The sequence below is a fragment of the Oculina patagonica genome, chromosome 7 (assembly GCF_052425735.1).
Source record: "Oculina patagonica isolate OP01 chromosome 7, crgOcupat, whole genome shotgun sequence".
In the NCBI taxonomy this organism is placed as follows: Eukaryota; Metazoa; Cnidaria; class Anthozoa; order Scleractinia; family Oculinidae; genus Oculina; species Oculina patagonica.
In genome coordinates this window covers 23,256,315-23,268,659 of record NC_135764.1, presented here as the reverse complement: position 1 = coordinate 23,268,659, position 12,345 = coordinate 23,256,315, and the positions used below count along the sequence as shown (strand labels likewise).

General features: G+C 36.5%; 1 protein-coding gene and 1 long non-coding RNA gene across 2 annotated transcripts in view; both read left to right on the top strand.

Moving 5' to 3' along the window:
• Positions 1-12,345, top strand: part of LOC144660431 (uncharacterized) — a 124,225-nt gene that overhangs the window by 93,633 nt on the left and 18,247 nt on the right. The window lies entirely within an intron of this gene.
• On the top strand, positions 3,625-6,177 carry LOC144660344 (uncharacterized). The gene is made up of 3 exons (XR_013572080.1): positions 3,625-4,149; positions 4,607-4,679; positions 5,400-6,177. It is a non-coding gene; the product is annotated as an uncharacterized LOC144660344 (long non-coding RNA).

Sequence of the window (12,345 nt, the reverse complement as noted above, 5' to 3'; positions counted from 1 at the left end):
GAACAGTGATTTTTTTAGACTGGTAAAAGCTGATGTCTTCGACGTTTCTCATGATTATCAATTTAGCTTACTGGAATTAAAGCCGGTTAGGCGTAATTTAAAAGAATAGATAGTGAGATTCGAACGAGGCGACAGTCATTTCGTCGAGGCATGCAACTGTTTATTTATGTTCGTCATCTGAATTTTAAGCTACTGTTTTTCAAATTAATAAGAATTGCATCCTTTCATTATTTATACGCGCGGAAGTGTTTCTCAAAATATTGAACAAGTGGCCATTCTAGGCTGCAAAGAAAAATTAAGTCAGGAAAATTTGATGTGTTCCCTTTGAAATTGGAAGAAACATTTCAGCTCAGTGTGATCTCTATTTTTTAAGTTAGACTACAGACTTCTTGCAGTTAAACTGGTAGCTAATCTGGACGTGCTACTCACGTTTTGGAATGCCTCTTTGGGCAAGTTTAATATCTGAGACCATTTCTTAACTTAATATTTGTTCTTCCAATGATGTTTTATTGTATATATATATTACCTTTCCTTTGCATTTTGTGGTCTACAGGTAATTTTTGGGACTAATAAAATGCCCAATGTTTTGACAGAACATTTTGGGTTACTGTTCAGTAAGTGAAACTATGGATTGTAACAAGTTCACTACAGGTAGTTGTTGATCTCTTAGTTTTACACATATTAATGTGACAGTCAATAACCTTCAGTAGCATTTTAAAGTAGCAATATAAAAATGTGTCAGGCCTTAAACTTAAGCAAGCCAGAAAACCCTAATCCCAATATAAAGCTAATTGCAAGCAACGTGATGTATCCTTTGGCAACCAAAGTGCTTTTAAGGCTAACCAGAGTACTATGTAGGCTAACCGGCCGGAATCCTATGTAGGCTAACTGGAATGGCTTGCATGGTTCGCATGTTTCATGGCACATAAGTGCCATCCAAGTCAGAAATACCTAACTTAAATAAAATTAATATCATAACCTCAAGCCACCTCAGCTAACTATACTTAGGCTAACTGGAGTACTGCTTAGGCTAACCAGGGAGCTTTTTAGGCTAACCAATGTCCTACTTATTTATAGTGGAATGGCTCTTTTTTAATATGTGACATTTTCCTGCAATACTTTATGAAAGAAGGTGTGCAAAGAAAATTGATTGCTTCTTTTCATGATCTAGGAAGACTGGGCAAAGTGAAACCATTACATATAAGCTTAACCAAAGTCCCATGTTTCTTTCGAAACAAGCACAACAAAAAATAAAAATCCATAAATGTCATTTGGCTATCTAGCAAGTGGAAAAAACTATTGGACCCACTAGCCCAACATAAAAGCAGCTAGGTTTTTTCACACACTGAAAAAGGCCATTTAATTTTAATATACAGTCTGCATGCTGGAAAATAGCAATTTCATAAAAAAATTGTTTTTTTTTTTGTTTTGTTTCTATTTACAGGTGACTTGAAGACTTTGGAAGGGCATTCCTGTAAGTCAAAATGAACTCAAAAATACACACTGTGTCAATGTAATAAAATTGTCACATGATTGATTTCCACATGTTGCCAGTTATGGCTCTTTAAGGACCGGTCATTATTTATGTAGAGGGTAGGGGGGAGGGAAAAAAGAAGGGGGTCAAGGCTATTTTAGAGTGACAAGAGGGGGGGGGGCTAGAAATTTTTATAAAGAAGTTTAGGGGGGGGACCAGCAGTTTGAGGTGGGTAAAACAGTTAAATAGAAGAGTTCAAACACTATAAGTGAAACAGTGATGCTAAATTGTACAATTTTATGCTATTTCTATTGCTTTATTTTGTTTAAACTGCACTATAATTATGTACAACTTTAGTGATTTGTATTTTACAGAAATACTGTTTGCACTCTAAACTCCATTGTTATCTCAAATTTTAGTTAAATAAAGAATCCAGACCTATCTGCTTTAATATCTTGTTGGACTGAAATTATTTCTTTTTACAAAATGATTAGCACTGCAATAGCCCAAGAAGTAATAAAACATGATATAACAACAAGAAAGTAGTACTTTTACACTTTAGGAAAATCATTGGAAAAGAATTATATTTTGATGGTTATAACATTTGTGTTCACCATGAGAGCATAATTTGTAAAAACTATCACTTTTCCAGAGTTAAGGAGTTAATAATTGAGGTATGTTTACTATACAAGTAACTCATCCTATTGCTGGAATAGTATCCATAGCAAAGAAGCCTTGGCTGACTAAGTGTTGATCCAGCATTTGTGCATCAGAACAAGTGTGCAATTAAGATTGTATGTAACATGCATTTAATAATTACTTAAGGCATATAAAGGGAGATATGAGGTGGGGGGGGGGGGTCATCACGTAAATACTGAATAAAGAAGGGGGGTCACTTGCTACTAACATGGCCTGGAGAGGGGGCCTTACAGAAATTTTGATCTTTCCAACATATTTTTCCTTCCCCCACTCTACATAAATAATGACCGGTCCCTTATATAATATGAACATCACAGAACCCAATAAGGCTACATGTAAATACTGACAATTACATGTAAGTTTTAAAACCATTCTGAGGTTTATGACAAAATTTTTTTGTTTCAATAAAAACATGCAAATTAAATAATGAAATAGAATAGAGAATTTACGTTATTATTATGGCAGACCATAAATGTTACTCCAGGTTAATGTGTCCAGTTAATGTGTCAAGTTTTTTTTGCAGCACAGGCTTGGTTCCACAGGGAGTCGTTTCAAAAAATATCCATACATGTACCTCCCCCAAGGATAGTTCTTTGATTTGGACCCTCCCACCCCCTGGGATTTCCAGTTTAGCTTCATACTTTCTTTTAAACTATTGAGACCCCCATCCCCCTGGGAATTCCCAATGACCATCCTTGGGGTGGGTATGGATATTTTCTGGAACTGCAGAACGTAGGCATTTGCTTATGAAAGTAAGCTGCAGATTAATCTGATTGATACACACTAATCTATTTTCACATTTAAACCTCAGTGTTTTCTATGGGATATATAATTATATATTGCTTTTACCGGTTTCACTTGTAATAATAATTATAAAAACAATATATAATTATAATAAAAACCTTCCCAAAATCCTTTGCAACTGAAAAATCGTCAATGCCAAATAACTTGGTCAGTTTGAAGTCAGCAGGAGTAGTACATCGTATAGAAATAACTCTTACCATAAACTACTTCTTGTATAAGTCGTAGGTTGATGACGTCATTAGTCACGTGACTTTTCTCAGAAGTTCGTTTTTGCTCACTGTGACGAAAATAGTTTATTACTAAAAAAGCAGTCATTGCAGTTTGAAGCACATTGGTGTGAGGCATTTTGGACTGCCCAGGTACCGAACAAAATATCAAAATTAAGGTAGCTATGCACAATTTTCAAAAAATGGAAGTCTGGGTACAAGTGCGTATCTGGCGTTGCATTAAATGCAAGGTAACAAGAATATACATGTTGGTAGATACTTATATGTGAAGTAGTTCTTAATTAATCTAATTGTTGTGACGTCATTGCTCACGTGACCAGAACGGATCACATTTTTAAATTCGCTTGAACACTTTACTAGAACCTCTCTCTTAAGATTTTTTTGAGCAAAGTTGTAGTTTTTTAAATAGTGTTTTGAAAAATGGCCATTATTACTTTTTCGTGAAAAAGTACGGCAGTAAAAAATACAATTGAAAAGTTTGTTGGCTTCCTACTCAACGACCATTTGCATTTGAAATAAAAGAAAATTTTGCCAAAGGCTTGAGTGTATCCTCTTTATTATAGCGTTATCAGTTTCTTTTCATTGTAATTGCTTTGGGCGAAGTTGAACGTAATTTCTTTCAGACAAAGGAGTGGCGCTTGGGGAGAGTTTTAGCTGTGCCCCCCCTGCTTGCGGATTCCCCGCGGTCCGTATTGCGGGCGCATTTTCAAAATGGCGTCGATCGATTAGTGTTTTGATTTTGCAATTTCGAGTTCTATAGGATAGTTTTGTCAATGTTCTTTCTTCTTGACGCGATCACGAGTCCCGAAACAAAGGGTATTCGATATCCTTTATTTGTATTCCCGATACTGGAGAAGAATATGGAATGAGGAGAAACGGTGGAAGCTTTTCGCACAAACATTTCTAACAGAGACTTAATACAGTGATGACCTAAGGTCACTTCAGGTAAGCGTTTCTCATTGTACTATAATTTCATTTTGAAGACTGGCTTAAGCTTATGTCTTCGGCGTTCATGTGAAGATTTATAAAAGTGCTAAAGATAGAATCGTACTAAAACTTAGCTGGTCTTAGTTCACTGGAATTAAAGCCGAGCTCGGCGATAGATCCTGTAGATAATTTTTTGAGGCGATAGTGTCATAGTAATGTCACTCAGTTCGTCGAGGCATGTAATTTCTATTTATATTTGTCATCTGAATGTTAAGCTACTTTAATTTAATAAGAATCGCATCCTTTAATTATTTATACGTGAGGAAATGTTTGTCAAAATATTGACCATGTGGTCATTTCCGGCCGCAAAGAAATAAATGAGACCATTTCTGAAATTTAAATTTCTATCTTTCCATGATGTGTATTGTATTGCCAGACATAGATTGACGTTTCTCTTGCATTTTGTTGTATACAGGTAATTTGTGGGATTATTAGAATGTCTAAACAGGATTTACAGAATTCAGAACTGATGACTTTCTGAATTACTGGTGAGTTAAACTATGGATTATAACAAGTTCAGGCAGTTATTGATCTCTTCAGCCAATCTCAGCAATTCTCATCCTCCTCTCTTCACACATTCACTACCTGAGAAATTTTTAAAAGATCTACTTTTTGACCAAACATTTGCCTACGTTATAAAAAGGCTGTTTGACCTTTTTTTAAGGCATGTATTTTCAGTTGTTGGATGGCCTTCAGTAGCATTTTAAACTACAGCTAGCAATGTTAAATATTTGTTGTGGTTTAATTTTATGTTTGGTTTAAAATTTTTCAAACCAGTTTGATTTTTATTTCCTTTTGTTTCAGATTATGATAATGAATATGAGGGATAAAATTAAACCACAACATATTCAAATGAAGACTGACATTTTTTTTTGCTAAATTATGATTAATGAAAGGAAGGGTGCCAAGAAAATTGATTTCTTCCTGGCCTGACCCAGGTAGACTGTGCAAGGTGAAACAATTATATGCTTGCCCAAAGTCCCATATTTCTCTGGAAAGATCAACATCAAAAAATAAAAATCCATTAATGTCATTTGGCTATCTAGCAAGTGGAAACAATTATTGAATCCACTAGCCCAAAATGAAAGCAGTCAGGTTTTTTTTCACACACTGAAAAAAGCCATTTAATAATTATACAGTCTGCATGCTGGAAAAATAGCAATTTCATCAAAATAAACAGTTTTTGTTTGTTTTGTTTCTATTTACAGGTGACTTGAAGAGTGCAATGACATTCCTCTTAGTCAAAATGAACTCAAAAATACACATTGTGTTGATGTAATAAAATTGTCACATGATTGATTCCCACATGTTGCCAGTTTAAACCTGAATATACTTTAGTGACATTTATAGCTATTTGTGTAATATGAACATCCCAGAACCCAATAAGGCTACATGTGAATACTGACACTTTATTACATGTGAGTTTTGAAACCATTCTGGGTTCATGACAAAACTATTTTGTTTTGGCATGATTGTAGATTACCCCGGCACTTTTTTTGCATAACTGAAATGACTGCCACCACAGTCCGCAGTCACCATACAAATATCAAAATTTCACGCTGAACTGATTTTAATGTCACCGCAGTCCACAGTCCGACACCGTGAAAAAGTTTGGTGTTTAGATTGCCTGCCACTGCGTAGTCACGCATTTCTTGTCTGCCACTGTGGTCCGCAGTCTCATAGTGAACATATAGGGCAGAATGTTTTGTGTTTAGAGAGGCCTACTTATTCATTTCGGTTAGCCTAATATGCACTTTGGTTAGCCTGTTCACGGTAAACTATCTATATTTGTAAGGGCAACACTATATATTGTTAACATGAAGAATTCTGGGTACACTACGGACTGCGATTAGGTTGCTTGTGGTTAGCCTTTATAATGTGTTCAGGATATCTACTGTTCTGAAATCCACTACGGGACTGCAAACCGAGGTGGCAGGCGATTATAACATTTACTAGCATTTCTTAGAATCAACTACGGGACTACGGGCCCCGGTGGCTGGCGATTAGCAGACTTTGTATAATTTTCAAATAAAACACTATGGGACTGTGGACTGCGGTGGCAGGCAATTATAACAATTTAATTTCAATTTTGATCAATGGACTTCATGACTGCGGACAGCGTTATGAGTGAAATATAACTTAACAAAAACATTTCACTGCGGACTGTGGACCACGGGAGCAGATGAATAATGACGGGGTATTCTACAATTGCTCCTTAGTTTCAATAAAAATAATGAAATTACAGAGAATTTACAAAATTATTATCGCAAACCATAAATTTACTCTAGCCCAGGCTAAAGTGTCTTCAATAGTGTAAAGGTCGGGACAACTTATGCGACTTGACAGGTCGCGGCGACAAGTCGCTCCATGTGTACTGCTTTCAACTAAGTCGCTGCAACAAGGTGTTTGTTTGGTGCACAAACAGCGAATTTGGAAGAGTGGGAATGCAAACTAGTTTTCCATATTCAATATGGCGAAAATACATGACGCGCTCTCAAACCAGTTTGAATTCGTGCAACACGTCGCAGGGACAAAATTCTGTTGCAGCGATATAGTTTGTCGCATGTCACACTAGGCGACTGTCGCCGTGACGTGTTGCAGCGACGTGTCGCCTAGTGTGTCCAGACCTTAATGGCAGTTTAATTATAATGTGTGGTTCCAAAAATATCCATACCTACCCCAAGGATGGACCCTTCCGACCCCCTGGAACTTTTAGTTTAGCTTCATACTTTATTTTAAAAATTTGGGCTATTGCGCCCTCCCTCCCCTTCGGAATTTCCATTGACCATCCTTGGGGTGAGTATCGAATTTTCTGGAAGCGTACAATGTAAGCATTTACTTATAAAAGTAAGCTGCAGATTTATACAGACTAATCTATTTTTTTAACCTTTTCACATTTTCCTGTTTTCTATGGAATATATAATTATATATTGTTTTTACCGGTTTCACTTGTAATAATAATAATAATAATAATAATAATTATAAAAACAATATATAATTATAATAAAAACCTTCCCAAACTCCTTTGCAACTGAAAAATCGTCAATGCTAAATAACTTGGTCAGTTTGAAGTCAGCAGGAATAGTACGTCGTATAGAAATAACTCTTACCATAAACTACTTCTTGTATAAGTCGTAGTACGATGACGTCATTAGTCACGTGACATTGCCCTGAAGTTCGTTTTTGCTCACTGTGACAAATATATTTTGTTACTGAAAAAGCAGTCATTGCAGTTTGAAGCACATTGGTGTGAGGCATTTTAGACTGCCCGGGTACCGAAAAAAAATATAAAAAATTAAGGGGGCTATGTACAATTTTCAAAAAGTGGGAGTCTGGGTACAAGTGCGTATCTGGCGTTGCATTAAATGTGAGGAAGCAAAAAATTACATGTTGGTAGATATTTATATGTTAAGTACATTTTTATCACTTTTATTGTTATGACGTCATCGGTCACGTGACCAGAACGGACCGCAGTTTTAAATTCGCTTGAAAACTTTACCTGTATCTCTCTCTTAAGATTTTTTTACGCCAAGTTGTAGCTTTTTAAATAGTGTTTTTAAAAATGGCCATTATTACTTTTTCCTAAAAAAGGACGACAGTAAAAAATACAACTGAAAAGTTTGTTGGCTTCCTTCTCAACGACAATTTGCGATAGGAATAAAAGAACATTTTGCCAAAGGAAGGAGTGTATGCTCTTTATAATAGCGTTTCAGTTTTTTCTCATTTCAATTGCTCTTCGCGAGGTTGAATGTAATTTCTTCCAGACGAAAAGAGTGGGCCTGGGGAGAAGTTAAATAGCTGCCCCTCCCCCTCACCCTGCTGGTGGTCACCCCAGCGGATTCCCCGTGGTCCGTATTGTGGGCTCATGAAGAGCATTTTCAAAATGGCGGCTATGCGACAAAATTTTGAGTTATAGAGGACAGTTTTGTCGATGTTTTTCCTTCTTGACGCGATCATAACGGGTCCCCAAACGTGTGGAAAACCTTCCTTTATTTGTATTCCGGATAAAGAAGAATATGGAATGAGTAGAAACGTGCGAAAACGTGGGCAACAGAAACTAACAGGGATCTGAGGTGAGCGTTTCTCATTGAACAATGATTTTTTTAGACTGGTTAAAGCTTATGTCTTCGACGTTTATCATGATTATCAACTTAGCTTACTGGAATTAAAGCCTGGCTAGGCGTAAGAAAATAGATGGTGAGAACAAGGCGATAGTATTAAATGGCAGTCATTTCGTCGAGGCATACAACTGTTATTTATGTTCGTTATCTGAATTTTAAGCTACTTTTTTCCAAATTAATAAGACTCGCATCCTTTCATTATTTATACATGAGGAAATGTTCCTCAAAATATTGACCAAGTGGCCATTTTAGACCGCAAAGAAAAATTACGTCAGGAAGATTTTATGTGATACCTTTGAAATTGGAAGAAACATTTCAGCTCAGTGTGATCTCTTTTTTTAAGTTAGACTAGAGACTACTTGCAGTCAACCTGGTAGCTAATCTAGACTTTAATTAAACAGTGCTACTCACGTTTTGGAATGCCTTTTTGGGTATGTTTAATAAATGAGACCATTTCTTAACTTAAAATTTGTTCTTCCCATGATGTTTTATTGTATTGGTAAACATAGATTTACGTTTCCTTTGCATTTTGTGGTTTACAGGTTGAGACTAATAGAATGCCTAATGTTTTGACAGGACATTCTGGATTACTGTTCAGTGAGTTAAACTATGGAGTTCAGGTAATTGTTGATCTCTTAGTTTTACACACAGTTATGTGACAGTCAATTCTGGAAATTCCCTTCCTTCTCTCTAAACACATTCATTGCCTGAGGCATTTAAGATCTGCTTTTTGACCAGACATTTGTCTACTTTACAAAAAATCTGTTTGTTTTTAAGGCCTGTATTTTCAGTTGTTGGATGACCTACAGTAGCATTTTAAAGTAGCAATGTAAAAAATCGAGAGGCCTTAAACTTAAGCAAGCCAGAAAACCCTATAAATCCCAATATAAAGCTAACTGCAAGCAACATGATGTACCTTTTGGCAACCAAAGTGCTTTTAAGGCTAGCCAGAGTACTATATAGGCTAACCGGAATCTTATGAGCACAGGTTTCTTACAGTCAAACATATGCCGGTAAGAGCCCTTTAATGGATTTCGCTCATTCTCTTACCATGGGTAGGCCTTAATATGAAATAAATCACAGTATACTTTGTTTGGCTAAATATCGATTTGTTTTCGAGAAAATCGATAATTCTAAAATCCAGCAAAATTGACGCTTTCGGAGCTCAAAATTTATGCCGAGTTTGTTAGCTTCGCGTCGTAAAATAAAGCACTCTGGAAGAAAAATACCTATTTAATATCGAAGAATAACATCAAATTAGTACGTCGAAAGCAATTTCTGCTCTTGAAGTCCTTTTATTTACAAAATATAATTAAATTTATTCGACACACTTTTGATTTAATTCAAAATAGGTCAAACTTATCGCTTTATTTAAGTATGAGCGAAGCGAAATAAATGGCCGAAAATTTGGTATTAGACAGATAAATGATTGTTCTTTTAGATACTAAAAGGATTTCCTAGGGAAATGATTTAGTGCGATGCTTTCAGATCTCAAAGTTGCTTAAAATTCGTTAATTTAACCGACCGTGACATTGTTGATCTTATCAACATTATGTAAACAATCCACGCAAAGGTTAATTTTCCCCATGTGAACTTCAACTGAGTAAAATAAAAACATAGACTTGCTTACCGTGGTGTTCGCTGATACATTGTAAATCCTGTTTTCCTCATTTACGACAAAACCTAAGCCCTCGGCGAAGCTGTTATCCAATTTTCTTGACGCGCCATTTGTAACTGATTTCCACGTCTTGAAGTGACAGTTCTTTTCCATGCATTCTTGAAAACAGTCCAGTCTTAACTGATCAGTGTAAACAGGAATACGAAGTACTTTGCTTTAAATCAACTTAAAGCTTAGCAGCAGTGGTAGATAAATCGATACGGCCGGCGAATCTTCGTTTCGAAAGCCGCCATTTGAGATTTGCGGTATGCAGATAATTAATTCACACTTGAGTAACTTCCGGCACATGAAATCGTGTTAAATGGTTGCATGAAAGCGCTTTTAACTTCCGGGTCGAAAGTTCTTCTGTTGCGTTGCTTCGCTTTGTTTCATATTTTTTATCCAGTTCTTACCCTTGTTCAAATTCTTGTCCCTTCTTCAGCGGAAAATTTGAAACGACGTTTAAATCCCTATAAGACGGAGATATCTTTTAGACGGGACTGAGTTGGAGCCGGTCCCGAAGGTACCCGTTTCAGAGAGAGTTGGCTGTACACAAAACCTTAGATGGCGTCGTTGGATCCGTCTCCCGTGAATGTCAGTTAAAAATATATATTCTGTGTAGTCTAGCCTGTTCTCCTACTTTCTCCTGTGGAGGATTGGGCGAAATAAAAGCGGGAAGAAAAGTTGGGGAAGGGGTGGGGGAAAAAGGGACCATATATCATGTATATGCAGTAGTAATACCAGTCACGGTAAACAATTTATAATAAAACGCTGACCATTTATGACTGTTTACACCAAGGTGTATATTGGTGTAAAAATAAAGGAAAGGGTGTTTTTCACTTCATTAGATTAAAGCTAGGTGAAGAAAAGTACACGTAATCAGAAGTTTGTTATGGACTTCTAACGTGATGCCATATTTTGTATTTATTTCTGCAAAGTACAACAAAGCATTTATACCAAAGTAGCATTATTTAAAAAAAAATGAGCATAATTACAGTTGAGCATTATATCGGACAAAAAAACAAGCATTGTTAGAAGCATAACATTCCCTTTTTACCAGCGTAATTGGAAGGGCCTCTTGTATTCAGTTAGAAAGAACTTGCATTCAAAAGATACCGCGTTCTAGAAACAAGTCACCCCGTTTTGGCTGCTGATATTTTGAACTTTTGTGCGTTCAAAATACCATACCTTGTTCTAGATATCGTCTGATATTGAAAATCCCGTTCTAGATCGGGAACCCAAAACCACGACCTCATTGGACGGCACAGAGCCGTTTTTGGGCCGGAATACACCCCAGCTTCGACAACTCCTTCCTAATGTAGTTCGCCTATTGAATTGAGAATTAAGGTGATTATAAAGTTATTACTTTATATCTCTTGTTGTTTGGAAACTTGAGTCGTATTATAATTACAACCGTCTTATTTACGAAGGAATAGACTGCGGATAATATTTGAAACTTAAACCGTTTTTCCCCTAATAGCTTCCAAATCAACTCAAAAACACACCGGAAAACAGGTTTAAAAACAAAATATTTATATAATGACTATGATATTTTTAATACATTTGGGTCCCCTGACGGCGAGGCGCTTGTCCCTCCCCGCAAGCTCTGGCGGGGGGCACTTTCCCTTGTTTACGCCGGACCCCAACAGATTATATATATGGTCATATTTTTTAACATTCACGGAAGACGGATCCAACGATAACATCTTAGATTTTGTTTTCACCTGTTTTGCCTTGACCTTATCAAGAACTTGGACAAAGGTAAGGGACTGGTCAAAAAGTACAGGGGGGGGGGGGGTGGGCCGGAGCAGAAAGGGGGTGGGTCATCAGTTTTTGAGCCCTCGAAAAGGGGTGGGTTATGAAATTTTGATCTACACATAGGGGGTGGGTCATCTTATTTATACATTAACTTTAAACTGTTATAGTTCCAAGAACAGCTGAATTCATCAGTATATAAAATTGATAAATTTTTCTGTGTGAGCATTTTTTAATAAATTTTTAGCGGTTTCAGAAGGCTCAAATATAAAAATTTCCCGGCGGAGCATGCCCCCTGACCCCCCTAGATGGTTTGTGATCATAACATTAGGTTTGCCTGTCTCTCTTCAACCTGCATAGATTCACGCTGGGCTTTAAGCCTTTTAATACTAGTAAACGCAAACACTTTGCAAAATATGAATGATGGACAGTGGTTGTAGTTTCTGTTATCAATTTCTGTGTAAAAATATGAACTCTTCAGTAGTTGTTTATGAAATAATATAACATACTGTTTCAGGTTTTGCATGTTTGTGTCTAAATTTTCCCATGGACTTTACACAGAAATATGTGAAAAACTTACAACAGACTAGTATAAGAAGTGATAAATTCATTCTTCTTTGC